Source organism: Poecilia mexicana, unplaced genomic scaffold (assembly GCF_051168715.1).
Source record: "Poecilia mexicana isolate PSO_F unplaced genomic scaffold, ASM5116871v1 scaffold_5, whole genome shotgun sequence".
Lineage (NCBI taxonomy): Eukaryota > Metazoa > Chordata > Actinopteri > Cyprinodontiformes > Poeciliidae > Poecilia > Poecilia mexicana.
Genome location: NW_028263374.1, coordinates 28061573 through 28069309, shown reverse-complemented (window position 1 = coordinate 28069309; position 7737 = coordinate 28061573). Strand labels below are relative to the sequence as shown.

Genomic DNA, 7737 nt, shown 5'->3' with positions numbered 1-7737 from the left:
GAAGTGCGAAGGGGTGAAGAGGGTGGGGGCGTCTTGCGTACCGTTGAGTTCTGGGGGGACGGAAGTTAAATTGGGGTGGAAATACGAACAAACAAACCTAATGTGTGTGTGGCACACATTAGGTTTATATTATATATAATATATGTTTATATTATGTTTATATTATATATAATATAAACATATATTATATATCTATATATAGATCTATCTACACAGTAAAAAATGCTGGGTTATTTTCATAACCCAATTTCTGGGTTAAAGCTGTTGGGTCATAGGTTGGGTTAGTTTGACCAAATATTGGGTCAAAATTCATAACTCATGAGTTGGGTCAGAAATTTATCGGAAGTCTACATCTTGCACACTTCTGTTGGGCCAGGAGTTGGGTGGGTAGATTTACCCAAACGGTTGGGTTAAAGATGAAACTTGGAAGAAGCCACGCCCCTCTTCACAAGCCTCCATTTTCAACATGACTGTGAATGTTGCATATCGGACTTCTCCTCTACGTTGAAATAAGACATGGTAAGTAAAAAGAAGATAAAGTTTCAACGTTAATAGAATTTTATACATAAATTGAATTTATTTCAAACATGTTTGATATTTATTTTTATGGTTATTTGAAATGTTTATTATGGCAGGTTGCTCTGACAAAGAGCTTCGGTGTTGCTACAACACGGATGTTGGGGAAAAATAGATGAAGGGGAAGGGCACAATTTGTCAAGTAAATTAAATTCAGTTTTTAATATAACCTCAATCATATTTGTTCATAACTTAACATAGTCAAATTTTTAAAAATCGATTTAGTTTTAAAAGAAAAGGTAGTTGACGGTTTGTCCCCTGATTTTTGCAATATGCGCGCGCATCGTCAGCGGGCTGAGGCTACGTGTTCGAACACCAGCAGTAATGGCGGAGGAGAGCGAGCAGAGCTTTAATAATGTGGGTATATTATGCTTGTTGAAAATAAAATAACTTTTGCAAAGTTATTAGGCGATAAATTAGTTGTGTAAACCTGAATTATGCGCTCGGTTTATTAACATATAGTTTAATTACAAACATGCTCGGACGTGTTCGGACTTATCGCTCCCCTCCAGCCGCCGGCTCGTCTCGCCCGCTCCGTCAGTTGACCGGGCGGAGCGGCTCGTTAAGCTTAGAGAGAACGACCGTCTCCCGGCACATTGCTTTCAAACTCCCGCTGGTTTTCGGCAACGAATTAAAAGCAAAACTAATACAATATCTAATGTTAATGTTTGCTCATTTTATTATTATTGTTACTATTAATTACAAATACATTTATTTAAAGTTGGTGCTGAAAGTTATTCAGCACTAAGTTTGTGTTAAGTTTTACTTCTAAATTAAATTATATGTGTCATTTTATTTTATTAAGTGCTATATTTATTTTTAGGAACATAAAATTACTCTGAACATTTGAAATTGCTGGCTAATTACAAGTTATTTGCAGTGGAGACAGCTATAAGATTTAATTCAGTCATTCTTAAAGTTTGATTTGTGATTTTCTTTTCTGATAGATTTTGTAATTTTACATCCAGGATCTTCAGGAGAATTAAGCGAAACTCCTCGTTCTCAAGGAAGACATTCTGCATGACCAAGAACATGAGTCTGCTCCCTCAAGGTATTGAAGCTCAGAAGAAATGTTCTCTAAAATGTTTTCATGCTTTCTAGTTACTGCAACATTTTAACACTAACTTATGTTTGATACAGAAGATGATGTAGTCCTGCAGCTGCTGCCAGTACCCCTTCCTGCTCCACCTTACTAATTTGGGAGAAGTTTCAGATCCATCAACCTGGAAATTCAGATGTTTTCATTGATATCCAGCCTGTAAGTCAACCTTCATCTCTGAATAATGCTCAGATCGTTTAAATAATTGCATTACATTCAATAGTGAGGTTTTGTGTTAAACTAGAATCAGTCAGAAATTAGTTTTTGAGAATGTATCCCTTTACCTTTAAATTCACTAATGGCCTGTTTTTGTGTCTTCTCTCTCTTGTTCTCAACGAAGATCTTTTGTATGGCCAAGAAGAGAAAGGAGCGGCCGTCTTCTCAACAACATGAATTTTCTCCCTTAAGGTATTGAAAGCTGAAGAGATGTTTATAAACTGTTAACATTTAACATTTTAACACAAGCTTATGTTTGCCAGACAGACAAGATGATGTAGCCCTGCAGCTGCTGCCAGTACTCCTCCCTACTTACACATTTGGGAGTAGAGTTTCAGACCCATCAACCTGGAAGTTCAGAAGGTTTCATTGATATCCAGCCTGTAAGTCAACATTCATCTCTGAATTATGCTCAAATTGTTTGCTGTTTATATAAGTTCATCACTAATGGCCTGTTTTTTCTGTCTTCTCTCTCCATCAGGTTGGGACAAACCTGGTGGTGCATCTACAAAATGTGACAACCTGTATGTCCTCATGCAGGGAGACTGGCAAAATGCTAAAGTGTCGTTAAAAATGCTCCTTGTTTAATGGCTGAAAGGTTTACTTGTAGTTTGCTTTAAAACAGACTTTTTTTCATTAAATGTTTTCTAATATGGAGTAACAGATACTTCTGGAGTTGTAGCCAAATGAATTGAAGTGATTTAACTACTTATGTTTTGTAACTTTTGTAAATGAAATTGCTGGCTCTATATATGTATCATGTGGAAATAAAAGAAGCTTTAAATTCATATGTCTTTTAATCCTGTTTTTATATAGTGAAATTTAAAATAATTTTTTTTTAATCCAACTATAGTGGTATAATAACCCTTGTGTTGGGTTATGAATTTCAACCCAATTTTGGGTCAGTTTAACCAATTTAAACAAGTCAATTTAACCCAACGTTTGGTTAGTTGCCATGACCCAATGTGCTGGGTCAAACCCTCAACCCAACCCAGTTGGGTTAAAACAGCCCAGCGTTGGGTCGGTCCATATTTGACCCAGCGCTGGGTTACGTATTGGGTTATTTTTAACCCAGCAGTTTTTACTGTGTATCTATCTATCTATCTATCTATCTCTCTCTCTATATATATATATATATATATATATATATATATATATATATATATATATACACACACACACACACACACACACACACATAGTAGAAACTACTGGGTTTTAAAAATAACCCAATTCGTATCCCAGCGCTGGGTCAAATATGGACCGACCAACTCTGGGTTGTTTTAACTCAACTGGGTTGGGTTGATGATTTGACCCAGCACATTGGGTTATGGCAACTAACCAAAGGTTGGGTTAAATTGACTTGTTTAATTTGGTTAAATTGACCCAAAATTGGGTTGAAACTCATAACTCAACACAAGGATTATTATACCACTGTAGTTGAGTAAAAAACAAAAAAATGTATTCATATTAAATTTCACTAAATAAAAACAAGACTAAAAACAATCTAAATTTAAATTTCTTTTATTTCCATGTGATATATATATATATAGAGAGAGCCAGCAGATTTCATTTACAAAAGTTACAAAACATAAGTTAGTTGTATAGTGTAGCGTCCCGGTTGAAAGGATGGTCTCTCAAACTGATGGTTCACGTTTCTTTATTCAACAGCCTTTGTACATGAACACACAGTAAGAGCTACAAGCATACAAATAAAATACCATTAGTAACTCTTTGTGGTTCTAACCTTTTACCTTAACCTAAACCTTCCTTTATGTAATAACATTAAATTTACAATACATGTATTTAATTAATATTTCTATATTACAAATTAACTAAAACGTATTCCAACTGTTCGACAGTTAATCAAATATTAACACTATTTCATGTCGAAACATAAACATTATGCTCAATTTATACAGTACTCTCATCAAAACACTCACCTTGTTCCCTCATCAACCAAGCGCTAACTAATTAATTGTTTAGACCTTAATTGGACTATTCCCTAGTTATCCCCTTTAACTGTGACTCGTACTCTCTCTTACTCTCTGCACTATGTCCAAAACAGTTAATTGTAAGTTATTGTCAGAAGTTTGTGTAGATCACTTAGCAACCTTGTCCCTTTAAAAATCCTTTCAAATTAAAAGCATCAGTTGAAAGGTAACAAATAATTTTTGGTTAAATGAGGAAACAACATAAAAAACAAAGAATATATATATATTAGTATATTTTAGTGTTAAAATGTTGCAGTAACTAAAAAGCATGAAAACATGTTAGCTATTCTTCTTAGCTTCAATGCCATGAGGGAGCAGACTCATGTTCTTGGCCATACAGAAGGTCTTAGTTGAGAGCAAGGAGTTTGGGTTTTGGTCAATTCTCCTGAAGATCCTGGATGTAAAATTACAAAATCTATCAGAAAAGAGAAAATCACAAATAAGAATGACTGAATTCAATCTTATAGCTGTCTCCACTGCAAATAACTTGTAATTAGCGAGCAATTTCAAATGTTCAGAGTAATTTTGTTCCTAAAAAATAAATATAGCACTTAATAAAATAAAATGACATATAATTTAATTTATAAGCAAAACTTAACTTAAACACTAACTTAGTGCTGAATAACTTTCAGCACCAACTTTAAATAAATGTTTTTGTAATTAATAGTAACAATAATAATAATAAAATTAGCAATCATTAACACTAGATATTGTCTTATTTTTGCTTTTAACTCCTTGCCGAAAACCAGCGGGAAACGGTGGTTCTCTCTCGGCTTAACGAGCCGCTCCGCCCTGACAGAGCGGGCGAGACGAGCCAGCGGCTGCAGGGGAGCGGATAAGTCCGAAGACGTCCGAACATGTTTCTAACTAAACTATATGTAGCAGCCACTCGGATTGAACAGCCAGACGCAGGGAGTTTCAAACGGGTGCAGTTTAATCTCGACCTTTCTTTCCATCGACACCGTGAAAACTGTAGTATAAAACAAAAGGATACAGAACCGTTGGACATGCCCAGCTCTTGTATAAAACCAAAATAATCAATGTTCAGTTATCCAGCAAAGGAATACGTTGTGTCCTTTAACTCGTCAGCTTACAGTTTCGTTTTTAAACAAATAAACCACGACGTTCAACTGCTTCTTAAATAAGCATATAACATTTCTTATCACAAATCACAATTGTGTATATTTATACATCATTCTGCTTTCCGAGAGCGCTATTTTAAAGATTTTCTCCGGGTTTCTTCATAATCTACCGTTGTCTCATCGCGCAGGGTGTTGCTAGGTAACTGCAGAACACACAAAGAAGAAATCTTCCGTTCTTTAAAATAAAAGCATAAATTAACCACTAGGTGTCACTGTTGGACCAATGAATAAGGAGAATTTTTCCATTTAGTAGTTATTTACACTATATGTTAATATATACATATACATACGTATGTATGTATGTATGTATGTATGTACGTAAGTATGTACGTATGTATGTAAAATTACTGGGTAATTGTATGTTACGGGAGAACATCGCCAGTGAAGCGATATTTAAATCTACGACTAGTCTTAAAACGACTCAAAAAATGTGCACTGCTGTTTAATCCAAATTAAGTCAACAGCTCCATCAGGCCCCCATGAATGCTAATATTTTAACAATAGTCACCCGACTGTTGCCAACTCAACGACTTTCTTGCTATATTTAGCGACATTTCAGACAAAAAAAAAATGGCAGTGGCCAAAATAGGAATGGGCAGGTCAGACTTTTTAAAAATTGTTAATTGTATGGAAGTAAATATAACACTGATTTTTTTTTTATTATTTAAAAAGTAAGCGCACATATACAATATTCAAGTTTCAGATGCATTTTTTATTCAAATTCTGATGGCACATATTTACTTCTATACACCTGCCAACAAACAAGAAAGAGGCAGAGCAAACTGCACCACTTCTGTGGCCAAAATGTCCTATGCTAATCAATAATTGCTATTTATTTGTAATTATATGTAATCAATCCCTACAACCAGTGTATGCGCTATATTCAACACATAAGGGCGCTGCTGGAGAGGCGCAACAATACAGCGGAAAAAGTGTTCAGCATGTTTTTGTATCTGCATCGTTATTAACTACATTCTACCAGTGTTATTATATGTTGATTTTTACAGAAGTAGCCAACTAAAAATAAATAAATAAATACAAATCTGATTTTGAAATAGAGTGATGTTTAAGTGTACAATATTATTTTAACTATTTGAACGTAACATCAGTTGATAAACACTAAATTTACAGTAAACCAGTTAACAGGTTTGATATCTTATATTTCCCCAAAAGCAGCCGTCAACAGGAAGAGATTAACAATAATTTATGTAACAACTATCACAACAAAATTGTTTTTCCACGGATAAAAGCATATAGTTTGTATTATTGAGTCTTATTTTAAATATATATGGATATATTTTATCATGTTATCTTGGTGCTCTTGGGGGCCCCCTGGTGGTGTGGGTGTCCTAAGCAGCTGCTTAGTTTGCAATGCCTTGGGCCGGCACTGATCTGAGGTGGATCTGGAAGGAAAAGATATTCATGGAAGCACCTTAGAGCAACTGTTGAGCACGGTGGAAGATCTGTGATGCTGTGGGCTTTTTCTGGTCTGCCTGGGAATTTGTTTGTGTGTCATTAATAATGGGACATCTACAGACCGCTGTGGATAATAAATGATGTCATTTAATTCACTTTGTGACTGGTCTGCTGAATCCTTTAAAGGTTCTTCAGTTTATTTTTCATGCCGCCCTGGATCAGAACCAGTTCAGGTTCTGACAGCTGTTCTGTTTGTGTGTCTGCAGTAGGCCTGGATGCTGCAGGTAAAACCACACTGCTGTACAAACTGAAGCTGGCTGAAGTGGTCACCACCATCCCGACCATTGGTGGGTGGTTCTGACCTCTGACCTCTTTCTGTCTGACCTCGGAGTTAAAGAGCCGCAACGTTTTAAAGCCATACACTTTCTTTTTCCTGTTCAGGTTTCAACGTGGAGACGGTGGAGTATAAAAACATCAGTTTCACCGTTTGGGACGTCGGTGGTCAGACCGTCATCAGACCGCTGTGGAGACATTACTACACCAACACGCAGGTAGAAATACTGCAGAATTCATTAACCTGCAGTACGTCACTTTGATGCACACATGGGAAAAGTTTTTGACCTGTCTTATCTTTTTTCTTTGCTTTTCTAATTTTACTTGATGTGCACTGAGATTTCTTTTGGTTGTTTTTAGAAATTAAATATGTTAAAAAAAATTAGAAAAATAAACAGATCTGCTTTATTTTTCTAAATGCATTACAAAGTGCTACAAATCTTTCTAAACATTTTTCACAACCAGATGTATTTTTTATTGCTTTTTAAAAAAATGTTTTTACAAATTATATGGTCATTTCATAAAAACAATGAGAAAAACACATATGCTTTAGCTTTTGCAGACATCACGCTAACATTTTAAATTGGATTTATTATGAAATGTGAATGTCAGAATAATTTGATATCATGAAAGATGGAGGTAACTGAGTCATGTTGTCTTATTTTAACAGACTAACAGCAAAGCTGGGATGCCAATAAACGAATGGCAACCAGCTTTTAATGTCTACAAACCTTTTGTCCATTTTTCTTTACAACACCGGCTGGGGAAGGTGTGCCTCCAATCAGTTTAATTTTAAGATACTTTACATGCAATTTGAATTGATAAATGTAACAAATTCATTCCATTTTGTGTTGGTCTGTCATGAAATAAAATACATTTTATAAAATACATTAAGTTTTTGTTTGAAATGTGACAAAAACTTAAAAGAGTGAAAATATTCGATCCTCGGATGATCTTTAAA

General features: G+C 35.1%; 2 long non-coding RNA genes across 6 annotated transcripts; both read left to right on the top strand.

The window, feature by feature from the left end:
- Nucleotides 1–466: 466 nt before the first annotated feature.
- Nucleotides 467–2679, top strand: LOC148159778 (uncharacterized). Of its 5 annotated transcripts, none has more exons than XR_015762896.1 (6): nucleotides 467–519; nucleotides 1545–1627; nucleotides 1717–1834; nucleotides 2016–2083; nucleotides 2159–2274; nucleotides 2373–2679. It is a non-coding gene; the product is annotated as an uncharacterized LOC148159778 (long non-coding RNA). The 5 variants fall into 5 exon arrangements; XR_015762898.1 differs by having other exon boundaries at nucleotides 473–519; nucleotides 1524–1627; XR_015762899.1 differs by lacking the exon at nucleotides 467–519 and adding an exon at nucleotides 526–933.
- A 3352-nt stretch (nucleotides 2680–6031) lies between these two features.
- On the top strand, nucleotides 6032–7664 carry LOC148159777 (uncharacterized). The gene is made up of 2 exons (XR_015762894.1): nucleotides 6032–6790; nucleotides 6885–7664. It is a non-coding gene; the product is annotated as an uncharacterized LOC148159777 (long non-coding RNA).
- Nucleotides 7665–7737: the final 73 nt, after the last annotated feature.